The sequence below is a fragment of the Poecile atricapillus genome, chromosome Z (genome assembly GCF_030490865.1).
Source record: "Poecile atricapillus isolate bPoeAtr1 chromosome Z, bPoeAtr1.hap1, whole genome shotgun sequence".
Classification (NCBI taxonomy): Eukaryota; Metazoa; Chordata; class Aves; order Passeriformes; family Paridae; genus Poecile; species Poecile atricapillus.
The window spans coordinates 96,566,220-96,586,458 of NC_081289.1; positions in this window are offsets into that span (position 1 = coordinate 96,566,220).

The window sequence follows — 20,239 nt, forward strand, 5'->3', positions numbered from 1 at the left end:
TTCTGGTCTTTGATGTAGTACCCTTTATATTATAATCCTTTACATTGATGTTATACTATTGTAGATATCATTTTAAAAAACAACTGATTTCATGACTGATTTTCAGGAACTGGATAATTTAGTATCACTTTTTAAACATGAGGGGTTTTTAATTGTTTCATTTTCACACCAGCTGTCTGCAAAAGGTTAATACATACCAGGCAGAATTCTTGGGAAAACAATTAACATACATGCAGAACAAATGAGTCATAGAAATGCTGGTTGAAAACAACTCTGGAAATTATTTGTCCCAGCTCTCCAATTTAAGCTGCTATGGTTCTAAGTCCGTCATGAATTCATACAACAAACACATAAAAACTTTTCAAGGGGATCATAACTTCTGTGGAGACCTCATTGCGCTGTTATGGAATGCATTCATAATCACAGAGTGGCTGGGGTTGGAGGGAACTTCTGGAGATTATTAAGTCCAGCTCCCTTGATAAAGTGGACTCACACAGAGCAGGTTGCACAGGATCACATCCAGGCAGGTTTTGAATATTTCCAGAGAAAGAAACTCCACAACCTCTATTAGCAGCCTTTTCTAGTGCTTTTTTCTGTAAAGAACTTTTTCCTCGTAGTCAGCTGGACCTTCCTGTGTCTCAGTTGTGCCCATTGCCCCTCTTACTGTCCCTGGGCACCAATGAAAAGAACCTGACTCAAACCTCTTGACATCTATCCTTTTTAGGCATTTATAAGATCTCCTCTCATTCCTCTCTTCAGGCTAAGCAGGCCCTGCTTATTCAGCCTTATGTCATTGGAGAAATGCTCTAGTCTTCTTCTCCTCTTCATAGCCCTCCACTGAACCCTCTTTGGAACTTGCTTGTCTTTTATGTACCGAGGAGCCCAGACCTGGCTGTGTTCCACATGCAGCCTCATCAGGCATGAGTAGAAGGGCAGGATCTCCTTCCTTTACCTCCTTCTTTCCCCATTCTTCTTAATGCATCCCAGGACACCATTTGTCTTCTTGGCCTCAAGGACACATTGCTGGCTCATGGATTGCTCATTGTCCAGCAGGACCCCCAGGCTCTTTTCTGTAGAGCTGCTTTCCAACAGGCTGGTAAGAGAGACTGAAATGTCAATGGTTAGACTCAAACAATTGGCCATGTGTGATAGCGGGTGCTTTTCTGAGGCCAGGTTTGTACCATTCAGCCAAAGTATAGGAGGAGAGATTTTGGGTGTGTGATGGGGAGGCTTCTGGTCTTTGTAAGAACAGTTCAGGTGCAGAGGGGGTGTGCACCCACTGCTGGAGGATAACTATACAAACTGAACTTTGCTTTAGATACAGCATGGAGTTTGAGCCAGATAATTGAAAAGGCTCATGAGAACAGAACCTGAAAGGTAGAATAATGCTTTTTATTATGTCAATTTACTAATTTGAACAACTGTAAAAATCCTCCAAACACACAGACCTACACATCACACACATAACCCTCTCTCCCCAAAGGTGTCAAGTGCAATCTTTCCCAGGTGCAGCATCCTGCATTTGCTTGTGTTCAACTTAATTATGTTCCTCCCTATACAGCTCTTCAGCCTGTCCAAGTCTCACTGAATGGCAGCACATAGAATTACCTTTTCTAGCATTCAACCTGAGCTTCCTGTAATGCGGCTTTTAGGTATTGCTTCATGTTGCATTGTCAGGAACAATCAAGAACATTTTACTTCCATTGTCTTCATAGCTGGTTTATAGACACAGTTGTGGAATCAAGAGATAAGCCTATGTATGAGCTGCATTGAAGACAATTTCTGTCTTGGGACTAAGTAGATCTGAGGACAATACCTGAAGGAGAGCTCAAATTGGGATTCTCAAGCTACTGTCACTTAAAAAATGTGAAATATTGTGTTCAAGTAACATATATTTTATTTCATTCTTTTCTTAAACCACAAGAAATGTACTATCACCTTGAGACTATTTTTTTCACTGTTATCCTTAAAACACTTGCTAAAAAATGTTATTGCAGAAGTCTTAATTGCACATGACAAACTGACTTCAGACTATCAAATCATTATGAAAGAACCATTCAAGTAAACAAATCTTGGGAGTTTTGTGTATTGCACATTTTTTCCACCAATTTAGCATTTTTAGCACTGAGTGATTGCTCTGTTGTCAAGGCAAGCCAAACTGATAAATCTCCTTGGTATCCAAGGCTAGAAGCTGTGAAATCTTTCACCTAATATCACTCTTCCTTAGTTTCCCACTCATTTCCATCAATTGATTATTTCTGGATTTTCTATTAAAATTCTATTTTAATATTTTATTTAAAAATTATTATATTTTAATATTTTCTATTTTGTTCTACTAAAAAAAACCCTGTTAGTACAATAATAAAAGCCATGCAGAGCAAACATGGTTTAACACTCAGCTTACTTTGACTTGACTTAATTTCCCTGATCTGGTTTGTCTCACTCATGAGTCATCATGCCTGGAGGTGTTTAAAGCACGTGTAGATGTGCCACTTAGGAAAATTGTTCAGTGGTGGACTTGGCTGTGCTGGGTCAAGAGTGAAACTTGATTGATTTTGCTGTTCTATTATTCAGTCAATTATATACTTTGTGAAGGTGAAAAAGATTGTATCTTGGAGCACAAACAAGCAACTGTGAGAGAAAGGACGGCAGTACCACATGAAGGATCAATGGATTTGGAAAATCATGAATTCATTTTGGCCTATTTGTTACAAACATGTGCCTAGAATGGGTAAAGTTTTCTCCCACCTTTCAGAAGTTAAAACTATATTTATAAGAACTTTAAAAAAAAAAAAAAAAAAGAACAGGTGTGACCTCTGTGAAGAATTTTTACTTATTCCTATTTCCCATGACAAGGGATTAATCTGAGAGTTTTATAAATGCAATTTGCAAAGAAAAGTAACTCTCATATATTTTGTACATGTATGTATTCATATTTCAAGGAAATTGAAAATTCAGTTAAGAAACTTTTGCTTTTATTTATGGTTTTGATGATTTTACTAAAATATCTTTAAAATATTTCATGTTTTTAATGTCTCTCATTTAACTTTCTAACATATGTGGTTTCACTATTGATGCTTTTCTACGCCCTCCATGTCTGTTTGTTGTAGGTCTTTATATGAAAACAAAACAAATTGAAAAGAAATTCATTGAAATGTGTCACAAATATTTACTTCCTGAATCACTTTGTTAATTTATCACTGATTCTCAAAAGAGGTTCAGTGCAGAAGACTTAAAGTTTTGAGCATGCTCACTTCCACCTTTTTTTTCTGTTTTACAGTTTTACAGTTTTACAGTTTACAGTTATCTAGGAGAGCATCAACACTTTGTTCCTATAGGAACCAACCAACTGTATCTTTACAGGGGGAAAAACAAAATCAACAAAAGCTGCTATTTTCCAAAGCAGATAAACAGCTCTTCTGTGCATAAAAATAGTATGAAAATAGAAGAATTTCCACACCTCTCTGGGCTTTGGTCAGTATTCTGGGCTTTTTGAGAAACATGCTTGCAAATCCTTGAAATACCTGGCTTTGCAAAGCCAAATGAGAAAACTAGTACAAGGAGAGCCTCATGCATCAAATATTACTAGATACATCTCTTTAAATCCAAGGTTACAACCGAAACAAAATTGTTAATATTTGTCCAACATATACTCTTTTTTCCTTCTGCAAGTCATGAAATTTTATGTGAACAGGCTTGGTCTTAAGATGAGGCAAGATTTGGAAACTATTTAGGACAATACAGTGAGAGTTGGCTTGAACATCCTAAAACAGAAACCAATTCCCACCAGATAAAATAAAACAGGGTAAAAATGTATGTTACATTTAGGCAATTATTTGCAGATAAACTCTAAAGAAACTTGACAAATTGTATTTACCCATTAAATACCCTTAAAGGAAATAATCTCTGACTTCACTTTAATCACACAACTGACTTCTCTGCTTTCCAGTATGTTCTATTACCAGTTAATTTGTCATCATCCATATGAGTGTGACTTGAACTTTTGAACAGTTCTACTGTTTTTCATGGTCAGCATCAGTAAGATTATTTTTTGATCTTAACTGATGCTCTGAACATTAACCTTTCTCTCTGATAGCACTGTAGAAATAAAATTATACTCATCAACACTGTATAAATATAAGTAATGATCCAGTTTTTTAGTGTGATTTTGCTGCTAAAATCTGTTGTTTATCTCAGTGACAGAAATCGGTGTAATCAGCCCTACAGAGGTAACAGGTTTGGTGTTTGGTTTAACAGCTCAGGCAGAAACCAAAAGCAGAAGCATTTCTGTAGAAAGATGCCTGGAAGGGTTAATGAGAGGTTAAAGGCTCTTTAGGAGTGTCCACAGAAGGGGATCATCAGTGAGCTATGATACTCTAGGATTATTGCTTCTGTGGAAAAAGTATAAGAGTATAAATGTAAGTCATACTGAATGAGATCAAATGCTCCATTTCTACTAGTATATTGCATTGAATATTTAAAGAATAATTATAAAATGGAGGGGGGGGGTGTATAGAATGATTTTGCTTTTGCCGTTCCCTACCAATGTTTGGAGGCATAAGGTTTACTGAGTCACTGTTTCCAGCTCCCTCCAGACTTTTTTGCCTGATTATTCTATCTCCTATGAGCTTGCCTAATCTCTTTTCTGCAATCCTTATATATATCTTTTAGTTTCCATGGCATTGTATGAAAAATAGTTTAGGAGTGTATTTATTTATACAGTATGGGAAAACATACTCCTCAGTCTTTTCTCTAATTGATAGTTTCACAGACCATCTCCTATTTCTTCTTTTGACTTCTGATAAGAAGGAGTACAAGCAATTTTTATCAGGATGGTAGTACTCAACAAATAAATTAGTAAGGGCATTTTTTATATCCTAATTCCACAGTATCGAAAAACAGAGCACACAAACACTGGTTTTGTAAAAGTGGACTAGCAGAAGTGATGTAGGAGTTTGTCATGGCATGGGTTTTTTAAAACCCTTCATTCTACAGCATTCATCACTCTAAGTAAACCCTGTGGAAGTTGCCATGCAACATCCAGTTAATAAAGTTGAAGACATGAATATGAAGTATCTCTCAATGTAATTCAACACTTTTACCTCTTTTAAGTCACTGAATATCTAAAAACACTATCCAAAAATACTTGATGCAGAGACATCTGTTTGCCTTTGCTGTAAAGTAGTGATCGTGTGCTCAAGGACGGATCTTGTCCCATATGCAGTGTCTCCAGATAAAGCTACCCATTTCTGATGTCTGAGGGCATTCTGGCAGCTGAACCAAGAGTGCATCTTCAACCCCTCCAAGAAGACCAGTTATTTCACTACAGAAAATGATCTGATGCCTAATATGTTGTCAGCTAAAAATGATATTTGGTCTACCCTGACTATTTAACAGGTGCCAGAGTTAACAACAGCACACTTATTTCAGGCAAACTAGAAAGCCTATATTTTCCTTAACACAACTCATAAATATGGAAGAATATGTAGCACAACCTGACATGCAATACTTATTCATGATGATTGTTGAGCTAAACTGTAGTAATTTCAACTGAAATTCAGGGTTCAGTGAGGTCTGCCTGTTTGGGCGTTTTTCTCATTAATTGGCACTGTCAAGCATCATGGCAAACTGGTTGTACTGGCCAGGTTGCTATTAGTTAGAAGAAGCACTGACACAAATGTCTGTTTTTCTTCTCTGTTTCCATCTATACAGACATTTAATTTCACAGGGCATAACAAAGAAACTGCCAGACCTATGAAATCAGTTAATAAAATTAATCAGTGGAATTTTCAGCATTTATTTTTTACTTATGCATACTTGTTCTTTTCTTCTACAAAAAAATAGTGAATATTTGTTTTATTTTAAAATCTTTAGTTTCCAGCAACTCACAAGTTATTGAGATGCATAAACCAGCTTGTTCAAGGAGGTTTCCCATCTACCAATATTTGAAAGGAAAACCTGTTAATACAGTATTGCCGAAAGAAAAACATTGAACATTTTCATCTGGAATAAATTATTACGAAATCACTGAAAGCTGAAAATTACTAAAAATTTTATTGCAATTAAAAAGTGATCTATCTGTTTTGCTCTATTGCTTAGACAAAACCATCAGGAGCTGGATTAGCAACAACCTTCGTACACAAATCAATGCAGTAGCGAGTTATCATAAAAACCAGAACCCAACTATTAAGGAAGAAGGAGGCTTTTTTTGGTTTTTTGTTTGTTTGTTGGTTTGTTTAATTATTACTTCTGGTTTGTCCTTATTTTTATTGGATTCCCAACTTCATCTAGAATTGTGAGAATAGGATTCTCAATCCTACTGAATTTTTAATTGTAATTTTTAATTGTAATTTTTAATTGTAATTTTAATTGTTTTAAAGTTCCACTTTATAATTTATCCAATTTAGTAATGCCTAAATTATTACAGTATGGTGATTGATGGTTGTTATAAAAAAACATAAGCAAACAACTTTAAACAATAAATATTTATTAATGACTGTGAAACCTGACCAAAAAACCACATTTGAGGTACGCTTAGTCATCCATTTAGCAAGGCCAGCCTTGGCTTTCCTTTAATCCCCAAGACTTTACAAAGGCGCAGAGAAATCAATTCCATCTGTGGCTTTGTGGGAAGTAAACAAAATGTTTATTTTCATCCATCTGAACATGACCTGTATTTCTTGTCAGATATGAGAGGAACCTTTATAGGTGTGAATTGAACAGTACAAAGTTATTGGGAAATGTATGGTGAGTGCCAATTTCTTTCTGTATCCACTTGTGGTAATTGAAAGTGATGCCTTGGTAAATGCAATGTGAATTGGCATCAGCTGGAAAGACGAGTGAAAGGAAATTAAACTTTTTTTCCTCCATGGGAATTGAAACAATACTGGTTGTAAATAGCTGCTTGTTTCAAAAGTAATTTTTAATGAACCAATGTAATTAGAAAGAGTAAATCATTTTTACCTGAAAAAGTTAGCTGCTAAGGGACCATGTGCAGTGAGGCTTCCTTTAAGCAAATATATATGATTCAAAAGGCAAACATATACATAGGTTTCAGACTGGGTATTGGCACCCATTATTACACTTCTCAGATTTACCTTGTGGTATGACTACTCACAGTTTCCAGAAGAGGCTGTGGCTGAAAATTAATTTTAAAATCTTGCTCTTTCTTCATTTACTCTTATACTTAATTATACAATATTTCACTTAGTCAGTTATTTATGTACTACAGTTTGCTTTGTGCTAATATACAGAAATTTTCTGGATGTCATATGCTACTTAGGTTGACAGTGACATTTTTGATTAAAACTGCAGTTACTTAGAGAAATATTATAGATGAGTTGTGGCTCATTTATTTGTGTTGATGAAGCTATGTGAATCATTGTCATGAACTCTCAAAATATCAGTGCTGAAGCACTTTTTTCAACAAGCCCTACATACATCTGCCATCATAATACCTAATGCATGTCCACATGAGCCTGCTATACACAGTTTGCTATGAGGTCTTTGTGAAGTTTATGAATAGACTTTTACAACAGATCAATGGAATCATTGCTTTCTCGGCAGCATTATCTCATTTTTATTTGAATATGTAAAAGCCTCTTACATTTTAATTGGATTTCTAGGAAGGATTATTTTCAAATTTTAACAAAAAATATGTGCTAATTTTTACGAATTAAGACTAAGGTGTGATTTCAGTGTCACTATGTTTTAGTTACGGAACAGTGTCTGAGAAGGCAAGCTGTGCAGATTTGCATAGATTGTGCTTAACAAAAGCAACAAGTACCATTCAGAATATTAGAATTACCATCTATTTGTTTAAACAGAAAGTTAATAGGTCATTTTAAAAATCTAAGAGTGGTAATGAGATGAGGAAAGAAACCACAGTTAGTGAGAAAAATAAAGAGAAAAATACCCATAGCCATTTCTTCTATGAAGAAAATATTTATAGTTGAATAATGAAGAATTTCACTGTACATTTCACTGTACCTTTCATTATACTTTAAAGAATATCATCAATTTCTCATAGACCAGCCAAAAAAGATATATCACAGCTTTATTTTGTCACAAGTCTTATGGTTACAAAACACTTCACAATGCTTTTCTCTGTGTGAATATTTTATACAGACTTTTAAACCTTGTTAAAAATTAAGTCCATATTGTCTCTTCACCAAACTATTGCTGGTGATCCTTATTCCAAGGAAATTAACCAGATATCATAGAAGATTTTAGGTAGTAAAGAAGATGGAATAAAATAGTACTGCACACACTTCGATCCTTGAAGATTTTTATCTTCCATAATATCATCAAATAGGAAGATTTAAGTTTTCTGGGGTAAAAGCAGACAAACGGGGTCTAGAATAGAAATAAAGGCTCGAGAACTTCAGACTTGGAGTTGAAATTAAAAAAAGTCAACAACTTTATTAAACAAAAGACATTTTTCATGAAAAATAGCATTTGGGTAAACAAACAGTGGTTTTCCTATAGTTACATCATTGTGTATCTTTTTCTTTTATTACTCTGAATAAAATGCCTTCCAAGTACAAATAATGTACCTTGTGACTGTTTAGCATTAATCCAGTCAAAGTCACTTTGTTTTCAGCACGTTATGTGAGTAAACTCTTTTACATTGTGCCAAAATACATTGGGAATGGATGAAATATTTCATCACAGTTGATAGCAAAGGCTAAAATTATATACTGGATATAAGAAGTGGAAGATCATAGTCCCTTTACTTTGGGGATAGCATCTGATAATGTAACTTATCACCATTCCAGCCCTACTTTGGGTATATATGTGACTCCTTAATGTGGCACAAGATCTGACACAGAGTACTCCACGCAGAGACAAAATAATTTGTATCTTATATTTATGAAAATGCAGATGCAATGACTATTCTGCTGAAGCACCTACCTGAAAACTGGCAGCATCCTTCACGTAATCTAAACATTAGCTTAAAAATCAGGTTGGATCAAGAATATTTTTCTAAGCGAGTCTCTTGGTCATCCCACCTACTCTTGTGTGGGCCATGTCATGGAGTGATGCTGGAGTGTAGACACTGGAGGAGTTTAACTAAAGTGGAGGAGTTAATTTTACTTAGTCCTACTGCTGTTGGACATTCAGAAGACCACTTCTGAAGCCTGCAGTGTATCTTATTGCTTTCAAATGTAAAATTAGACTTGTTTTTTTTGTTTGTTTTCAAATAAAATACAATGTATGTTAAAGAAGAGTGAATCTGTGGTTCTACAGAAAAGCTTTGTTGAGAACTTAAAAACAATCATATGCTAAAGGAACCATGAATAATGTCATCATCCTGAGCAATACTTCAGAATTATACAGTTATTCCTCATTAAGCTTTCTCTCTTTTCCATTTGGTGTCTTTGTTTGTACAACCTGAATTTTACCTCAGAACCATACAAAATATAACTTTGTCTCAGTAAGAGAATTTTATACTTGGAAAGCAATAAAATCTCTTTATTTCCTTCTTTTACTTACTTCCCCCTCCACCCACCCCATTCTTCTTCATGCTTAGTTACTCTATCAGTGAAAAAAGACAATTGCTTCTTTAAAATATAAAACTTTTTAAAAGAATTTTGTAAAACATATAAAAAAAACTGGCCAGCACATCCTGGAAATGAATGCTTGATATATTTTGATGCAAAAAGTTAATTTGTATAATGAAGGATTTTCTCCATTTGGAAAACAGTGATGGGAGTTGGCTAGAACATGAAAGTTATGAAAGAATGTGTTACACATTAATGTAACGGTAAGACCATTAACATTATGCTCACTAAATAATAGCTTACATATAAATAAACAATTAAGATTGAAAGAATGCAGTCTTTCTGGGCTTCACTAAGGAGGAAGGAATGTTCTATAAAAGCAAACATCAAACACGGAAAAAATGGTATTTGAAGCAGAAAAATGTAACTGTGGAAATATTTCAAAGACACTGCAAAATCTTAGCAGTTCTGAGATCTAGATTATGAAAAAAGATGGTTAATAACACTGAAAATGTTAGTGAACTATTAATAGCAATTGTTTTTCTTTTCTCACTCCTTAGCTATTGACTTCCAATAGCAGTGGAACATTTTTCTAAGATGTCAGAATTTCTGGAAACTGGTGTTCCTGAGTTTTCTCTTTGCATTAGTGTTAAGGGCTTACATGAGACATACTTCAGTATCTATATTTTTATTGTGAGATATAGTTAATATCTGTGAAACTTTACAAACATTTCTGAGCTAGTTATAAAGACTGCTTGTACAGGACCAAACAATAGTATACAAATGGTTTTAGAGAGCATCATCCTGAGTACATGTGCTTTTGTCATCTAAAGAACTCCAGGAATACCAAAATTACAGTCATCAGTGAATTGCCAAGCTAATGTTTAGTCTATTTCCTGTCAAAACAGGAATAATATTTTAATGAATTTGTCATATTTCTGTAAAAGTACTCTTAGTTTGCATAATCCATATGCCCCTGTGGTGACTGCTATTATAGTATCCCTTATTTATGGTAAATGTCTCAGCTTGCATCTTGTTGCATTCTAAATAATAATATTTCCTTTTCCTTTGATGCTTTCTAGTGTCAAAGAGAATTTTGCACTCTCATGAGTGTCATTCAGTTGCCAATAAAGAATTTCACAGCTTGCAGTAGTGTTAATTTCAGCAAATTATGAGATCATTGACCTGCCTTGGCATTAATTTACCTCACATCATTTCAATCATGAAAATCTAGCTCTACTGAACATCTCATTTAGGAATGTCATTCTTGAATAAATCTTCATACAGTAGTGAATCAGTTTTGATGATCTACAAAGAAGCATGAGGAAAGAAGCCTTTTTCCAATCAATCTTTGAAATAAAATCTCATTATGCTACTTTATTTTCTGAGAAAAAAAGATCAAATGCAACATCAAGAATATTTAATATTGAAAGCAGAAAATTATAAATGAAAATTTTAAAATGTGAGATTGTCAGCCCCTGTACCTGTTTTGAACAAGCACTTTCTGCTGCCTTTCTGATTGTCAAATGTAACAAAATACAATAGTGTGGAAAGAAGATGGGAACAGTAAGGTCAGGCAGATCAAAGACTTCAGTTTTACTGTTCCTATAACAAATGTTTGGTAGTGGAGGGGGTATTACCAGAAAGGATAAAAGAAAAGCCTTAATGCACAAAGCATTGTTTTTCTCTTTATGCTCATTTAATAGAATCCTGCACACATATAAATAATCTCTAAGACATTAGAAGACCTGCTGGTCAGGACAACTCAACTTGAATTGCATAAACTACTAGTTCTTCTTCAAACTAGGTTCTTTACTTACTGTTTACTTACTCAAGAGCTTGTATTCTGTATATAATTGTTTTCCTGAGATACATGCTACATAGGGCCATCCTCCTGTGATCTTGCAAGAAATACTGTCCTGAAGAGATAATGAAATTAAGGATTTTTAAACAACATTAGGTTTTATTTCATGTAAAAAAGTATTTAATATATTAGAATTAAATGTTAAGTTTATTTTAATAATACAAGTAGAAGTGGTTTGTTTAGATTAAATGTAAGGCTTTTAAGTGGAGATTTTATGCTGAAGGATAACATTCTTCATACAATGGCTTGAAATTTCAGACTATTAAATATTTCACTTAGAGCATACTATTCAAATTTGTTTGGAGATGAATTAATGTATTTTAACAGATTGGTGCCCCTCTTTATCTTTCCACAGTTGAAGTTTCCCAATCCATAAGTCATTTAGTTCTTTGACTTCTTTTTCAATGTTTTCCCTGGGAATATGAAAACAAATCCTGCAGTTTCAAGATGAGTTTACTTTTACTTCAAACTCTGCACAAGGATATAAGTTCTCCAATCCAGTTTTAAAAGAAACAAAACCAGCTAATGACAGTATGTCTTTAAGATGAGCAGTTATGTGATGGAGTCCTATGTTCCAGATTGCACAACATACAATCTTCCTAGCAGCTTAAATGACAAAATGGCTCTAGAGAGCATCGTAGAGAAAAGAGTGTACCACAGTGTATTCCATTCCATAAGGATTCATGCTCAGGTATGCTTCCAGCGGTGAACTCAGAAACTCAAAGCATTACTGAAATATTCTGTCCGTGAATTTTACACCATTTTTCCTGGGATTTAAGAGCAAAGAGTTCTTCCTACTCAGAACTCACAATTTTGACAAGACAGAAGACAGAAAATGCTTTCTGAATTTTAAAGACTATCTCCTTCCTCTCCAGTGCTGAAACTGTGGTTTTTTTAAAAATCTGGTGAAAAAAAAAAAATAAAATGAAAAGCCCTTTAAATTATAACCTTACATTCTGTTTACATTCTGTTTTTAAATTTTTATCATTTCAGATGACTATTAAACTTATTTCTCACTCAATTTAAGAAAAGAAAGATAAAAAGCCAATCTGTTAAAATAACCATTAGGAAGAAAATCCAACTTCATTGTCTCACTTATATCAAGGAAATTACCTGCACTGTGACTAAGCTTAGAGGTAAGTAAACTGTATAAATAGTTAATAAACTGTAATAATAGTTAATAAACTGTAATAATAGTTAATAAACTGCTTGATATAAAGCAAGGAACCCCATTTTTTAATTTTATTTTTTTAATTAAAAAAAGAGTTAGGTTACTGTTATAATCACAAAAATGCATGTTTCCATACTTTTCAGAGTCTGAGAAGATTTTCCAGAACTGCCTAGAGCATATCTTTGAAGTGTAAAATCTAGTGTAAATTCACTGTTATGATGAAGGGAGACTTAGCTGTTACTCTGCCTCTAAAAATGGTTCACAACCTACAAAAAATCTGAAAGTTAAATAGTGTTGTGGGAAAAGGAGAACTTAAATATGGGTACACAAACAAGATGCAGAGTCTGGATATGAAGGGCAGAAAGGTTTGTTTAAGTACCCCAAAAACATTGGCAAAATGAAGCAAAACATGGAGCTGCTGCTGACTAGTTCAGGGGTGCTCCTGGAAAAGCACACAGAAGAGTCCTTGACTGGTCTGTCCTGGTAAGGCCATTCCTCAGGATCCCCCAATGCCTGAGACCAGAGGGGAAATATGGAGTAAAAGAGTCCTGGTGAAGGAGGAGGATCAAACCAGTAACATTTGATTGGAGAAAACCAGCTCCATCTGAAGTGATGGACTGCGCCCATGAGTGTTAGCCAATGTCATTTCAAGGCCATTCTTAGTTTTTTTTAAGAGGTTAGAGCTGCTGGGGAAAGTTCTTGAAGACTGGAAGAACTTGGCATCCCTACAGTCTTCAAAAAGGACAAGGAGACAGGACCCCTGTCATGAAAGATAGATCAGATTTACTTAATTTACATGAATTTTGAATAATTCTCTAAACCATTTCTGGTTTCAAGTACTACAGTGGTTTATTGGGAAAGGGGAAGGGAAAAGGGAAGGTGAGGTCAAATCCCAAGATTTTAGATGTTCAACAGAATTAGAGATCCAACAGATTTTAGAAAATAAGATTTGAACGATCGTTAATTATGTATTTGTTAAATAATTAATAGAGAACTTTCAATTGCATACAAAGTTTTTTTTCCTGATTTTATTTAATTATTTTGTTTATCAGTAAATAAAAAACAGAACCTCCCCTTTCAGTTGTCCTTTTATATTCAATCTCTTACTTACTTGGCCTCTCACACTGCCATCAAAATGCATTTTTTCCACCTTTTCAATTTTCTTGGTATTACTTGCTACTTCATAGTTTTATATTATTGAAGAAGTCCCAGTTCTACTGGGCCATAATCCCTGAAATAGGCAAGTTTTTCAAAGATGAAGACATTCACTCAAAATATACACCGACTTTTTATAATAATTAGATCTTCAAAGAAATACATATATTCTTCCTCAGAAAAGCATGATTTTATGCTGACATTACTTCAAATGATCATTAATAATCAGTTTGGTCTGATGAGCTATATTCCGTTCTTACTGGAGTGTTGAAAGATAATAATTGTCCTGTGCACTTGAATTGTGTCCTAGAGGAAGGGGTAGTCAGGTCAGAATAGGATATCCTGCATTTGGTGAGTGTGCCATTCCTTCTGTGTGTCTGAGAGCAGCTACATTTGCAATGTTGTCTCTGATTTGTTTGCTTCCTCTGCCACCCTGAACAAACTTAAGATATTTCTTCCTAATTTTAAAAGTACATACAATTTTTTCTCCTTCTACTTCACAGGGCTCCACAAATTAAAACTTGTCATTTAAATATATTAGCATTTTTTTAAATCTTGCTACTCAGACTATAATGATTTCTCATGTCCTGATTTGACTGAATTATTTTGAACTTGTTCCTTCCACATTTCTTTCTTCTGCCTTAAAAAATTTGTTCACAATATTGGCCTTAAGACAATCTTTTCCTCCTCCTCCTTTCTTCACTTCATTCATATGAGGAATCAAACATCTGTTACTTGATTTACAGCATCAAACTGCTTATTTTGATCTCGGAGCTATACATATTTTCTATGACACATATCACAGATTTTTTATCCCCCTTCCTTTCATTCTCATTTTCCACATACTTTTTATCTAGCTTTTCTCGTCTATTTGCTTTGTTTTTTTGGATTTCAGTTTGACAGATGTGCATTATTTTCGCCTTTTAACATTGTCTGCATATAGAGCTGGTTTGTTTACAATAATTTTATTTTACATTTAAATATATATTTTTTTATAATCTGTGCAAGTACTTTATTAATCCTTTGCATTTGAGGTGTCTGCGACCTAAGGGTATAGGGAGTGAATTAGATTTTAGGTGTCTAAAAAGATGTAAATTTACCACCCTGTGGTAAACTAAGTATATGTTCCTTGGATGAAGTTGATTTTAAAAATAAAATATCAACATTTCCCCCTTTATATAGCCTCCCAGGTAGTTTTGAGCTTTTTTGTGAAAAGAGATTATTTACAATTTTAATGTTTGCTATATAAATGGCTGCTGCCATTTTAGGCATCCTTAAATTTTATTTTGGTCCTTAATAACTGAAAAAAACCATCAACTTCATTTTATAGATGGATGACCTAATCTAGTATTTTACCTTTGCAACAGTTCTTAGAAGCAAGAGAATATTTTAAATATGTGGAAATGTAATTTTGTTTCAGACAGCAACATTTTTCTCTTATCCAAAAATACATCAAAAAGCTTTTTGCAAACAGAAACACGTAATAAAAATCAGTATAAAAGGTTCTGTGGAACTGGACAAAGATTCTATAGCTAAAGTATTACAAAAAAGAGGAAGAATTGCTATTAAAATTTGGGTGTCCGTCCTGACTGTCAGCCAAAAAAAATCATATTATGTAGCATCAATGGTAACATCAAGAGATCTTGCTGAGCATAAATAGTTGGTCTGCCAACAAAGACCTTTGATGGTGATATCTTTTTAATATCTGAATGAAATATTTATTTCTTCTCAGAACCCTTTGGGATTTAAAAAAGTATTTCAATTCCAGATAGGAAGAGAAATTCAAAGCCTGTTTTATGTTGTGAGGAAAACTGTAAAAGAAATACTCTAGTATTTCTAGATAATAAGTGATAATGTTTAAGCAAAATTATGCCTCAGAACTTAAAGTACTCTCACTGCTCACACTTTTTTAGTTCCACTTACAGATTCCCTAACAAGCCATTTTGAATTTTAGAGCACACATTTTCTCTTCTGAGCAGTGTTTCTGAAGTACTGTAATATTTTTAAGATGTGTATCTTTGTTTTGTATGAATCAACTGAAATTCCAGTTGAATCTTTTCCTTTCTCAGTTCTTTATATGATCCATATACCCATCAACATCAGTGACTCAAAAGGCAGTTTTACTGTCAAAGAGAAATCTTCCTCATTCTAACAGAATTGGATGAGTTTATGTTTGCACAGTGATATATTGTATATTATATATGTACATTTATGCATCTTTGTACAGAATTTATATTCAGTTATATAATATTATTTGGAAATTATATCATCTGCCCTTCTAGCAAGACCAATGCACTGGTTTTGCATTAATTGACATTTAGTGAGGAGGGAAGACAATCATGGAAGTGACTTTTCTAAGAAAAATAGAAAAACCAGACCCACTACAACCATAAAACATCAGCATTCCTGTGTCTGAGGAATGAGGACACTAGATTTTCCACCTTGAGGCCAAAAATATTTGCCTATGCAATATCTTTCATTGAGATGATGATATGGCAAATCCAGCTTCCTTTGAGATCTACAGTCCATTAGCTTTTGTCGAAATCTCTTCTCAAGACTTCTATTATACATATGTTTACAAGACCCTGTTAAGCATGATTTCAGAGCTGGAGAAATATAATAGTTTAATGAAAGTAGTTAGTAGACACATTATTTCTAAAGATTATCTCTACAGGTTAATAGAATGGAAGGACTATAGAATAATTCCAGATTTTTGGATACTCATCCAGTTCCTCCTCCTGCCCAAAGCAGTATCAGCTATGCAGTCACACCAGGTTGCCCAGCCTGGCATTCACTGATTGCTCACTTTAGGTTTTCATCTATGTTCTCCAAATCCACTTCAACAGATATCTCTAGGTGAGATATTTTTTTATTTTGGGTGATTTAATGTTGTCATGAAGAAGATCTTCTTACATAAGAAACCATAAGTACTTTTAAAACTTTCACATTTCTGAGTTACTGTTTGATTCTTTGAAATAAATCCTCTGTTAATAATAAAAATAAAAAAGAATACTGTTAGTTTTGTTTTTTGTTTTTTTTTGAAAGGGAGGTAGTTCTGGGGTTTTTTCCTTTATTTTTTTTTTTTTAAACTTTCAGAAAGAGCCTTAGTATTTAACACTGAATTTATTGACCTGGACTCCTAAGTGAAGACAAAGGAAAATAATAATAATTTATAAGCATTTGAATAAGGGGATTAAGAGCTATGAAAAACCAGAATGTGAGATGTTGTGAAGGTAAGGATGAAGATGAGGACAAACAGGTGTTTTAATGTCAGTACTGACAAGTAGGTGTGTGGGAATAAGAGTGAAAAATTAATTTAACTACAACTTCTGTGGTTTCCTAAAGGAGGAAGGCAAGAATGTCACATGGAGTGGGATGAAAAAGATATGATGGATAAAACTGTGTTTAGTTTGGTGTTTGTAATTGCAAATGTTGGGATACTGTGCATTCTTGTTAATTTGTGTTAACATGTGAAGATGAGAAGTGCTGACAGGTTAAACGGCAACCCACCCTTGCCATACATTTTTAAGAATTTATACCTAAACATGAAACAATAAGATCAGCTGAGAAGTGCTAGAATATGGTAGAAAGCGACAAGAATGGTAATTCAAAAATAGTCTGGTTACTGAGGGACAATTTAGGTTACTGTATATTATTATATTATATTATATTGTATTATATTGTATTGTATTGTATTGTATTGTATTGTATTGTATTATATCATATCGTATTATATTATATCGTATCATATTATATTGTATCATATTATATCGTATCATATTATATTATATTATATTATATTATATATTATATTATATTATATTATATTATATTATATTATATTATATTATATTATATTATATTATATTATATTATATTATATTATATTATATTATATTATATTATATTATATTATATTATATTATATCATACTATATTATATTATATTATATTATACTATACTATTATTGTATTGTATTGATAATAAGGAGGTAAGTATTAGTAAATTAAAGACTTTCAAAGCTGAAATTGTTCATGCATTTACAGAAAAGAACGACCACACTTTTATTCCATAGCCTGGAGTTAATGGAGATTTGATGTTTCCGAATAAGTAGTAGGAAATAATATTTAAGTATCTTTGGACACTTAGGCATAGCCACTACATAAAAAACACAACCAAAGGACTCTTTCAGACAGCTGAACTCTTGGGCATTTCAGCATGATGTGTTTCTACACAGGCATATCTTGCATATTGTTCTTAGTTGTTTTGGACATCTCTTCCACCCTAATGGGCCTTACCAATGCTGTGTATTGATGTGATCAATTAGCTATTTCATAAAGCAGCCTCATAAGACGTGCATCTTTTGTGCAGGTACACTTTTTTTTAAAAGCATCTATATTTATTCTCCTGTTTACTACTAGGGTGTTTCATTATGGTGTATGACCCAAACCACATAACACTCCGAATGAAAACTCTTTAAAATGAAATATTTTTGAAAAACTAATTAAACAAGTGTATTTGTAAAATTATTGATTTTGTCCATTAAACTTGCCTAAGACTCCTTTGAACCCATAGCAAAGGGGTTTTTTTCTCTTTCCCACGGCAATCTTAGGGTGACCGTATTTAAGGTTCTTATAAAAATTTAAATGCAATATCCTTCCTTTGCTATTTATAGGAAATTGAAAAAAAATCCAGCTAGCTGGGCTATCTTAGATACAAATTAAATTTGGACAGCTGACAAAATATCCTTGGAGAGCTCAGACACTTGCCAATAGGATTAAAGAAAATCTGCTTTCCTCAGAAACATGGTGAAAAAGATAGTGGGAAACTAAAAGTCAGAAAATCAAAAATAGACTCTCTTGTGGAAAAAGAAGTCTGTTAGCTTCCATTATTTCACCCAAATATTACATTAATAGTGACATATTTCAAGAAAATATTTCATCAAATATTTTAACATTTTGGTATACATGAGCTATTAAAATGTCATGAGTCTAAGTGAAAAAGGCTCAGCCTACGTTTCATAACCTAACCATCATCATCTAAAGACAGTTTACTTTGGAGTCTAGATCCTGGCTACTCATATATTGAGTTATTAAACTATGGGTTTTTTTCCTTTTTCCTTTTTTTTTAATATATGAAATAAGTGATTGAACTGCACATATTTTTCTTTTTCTTAGAATTAATTGCTAGAGTTAATCAGGAATTTATTCAACTTGAACGAGACTATTTCTGACTTCTCAATTATGTACCCTAATTAGGTAGATTAACCTTAAAAGTATCATTGTTTTCAGCATTACAAGGGAATCAAAAGCAGTGAGAGCCATCTCAGTGACATATTGTGAATAGATGGATCTGTTTCTGTGTCTGTGAAGAACATTGTCCTCTGTTTTCACTTTCTTGTGTTACTGTTAGGAGCACCATCTGCTTGAAAGCCTGAATGAAATATCAAGAGAACAAAAATCTGCTGTATAGAACCATCCTCTGTTTTGTTTCCATTCATTGGATCTTCCTGAGGATCATCGCTTTGCTGGTGGATGCATACACTGGGTGATTCAAGCAGCACTATGAAACAAGGGGAACTCGAGTGCTGTAGGAGACCAGATGGGTTTCTTCATGTTTTTCAAATTGGACAGCAAACATTTCAAAATGTAGGTGGAAAAACATGCTTTTGCTTTATACAGAATGAAGAAAAAGGTGAATCCTCCCTTCATCATTCTGTCCTGATTATTGCCTATAAAGGGAGAGCTGCATACATTTTTTTCCAGAAACGTGTGACTTCAAGCACAATTCAGTTTAAAGCATATTGAGGATTAAGAGAAATGCTACATCATTAATAGGTCTTAATAATCTTGTCTCCTCTAGACAAGAAATGAGGAAAAGTAATGATTTCTGTTATGTAAAGTTATATCTCTGATCATTATAATAGCTTTTTCATATTAATTCTTGAGATGTTTGTGGGTATTTATTTCAGATAAATGTCTTTGAATTACTGGTGAGCTTGAAATCAGTGTGATATAAACTTTCCCTAAGTTCTTTTTTTAATAATGGAATGGAACATATATAGAAGGAAAAGGTGTAAAAATAGGTTTGATATTTTTCCCAGTGATTTTCTAATTAAAAATTTAGCCACCAAACAAAATTCTGGAACAATTTAAGCCATACTGCCCTCAGTGAATCCTGTTTATTTGTAGAGGAAACTGACATATACAAAACTTTATTTCAAGAAGATTTCAGCTATGTAAAATTAAAATTACCTCCTAAAGGGTAAGAAAATACAGCTGTGTAAGATGAATATGAGTCCAAAATTTACTTCTTTTGTATCTAATTAAACTCTTCCACAGAGAATCACTTACAAGTCAGAAGTACAGAAAAAGTAATATTTGAACTGTCAAACATTATAAATAATTTAGCACAATCATTCTCTCTCCAGTCAAAGTTCAGTGTGAGAGGAACTCTTGTCTGATTCCCTTGACCAGGGACAGTGGCAATGGCTTCATTCATATCTTGAGTGAAAGTCACTGGGAATAGCTACAATAAACAGAAAA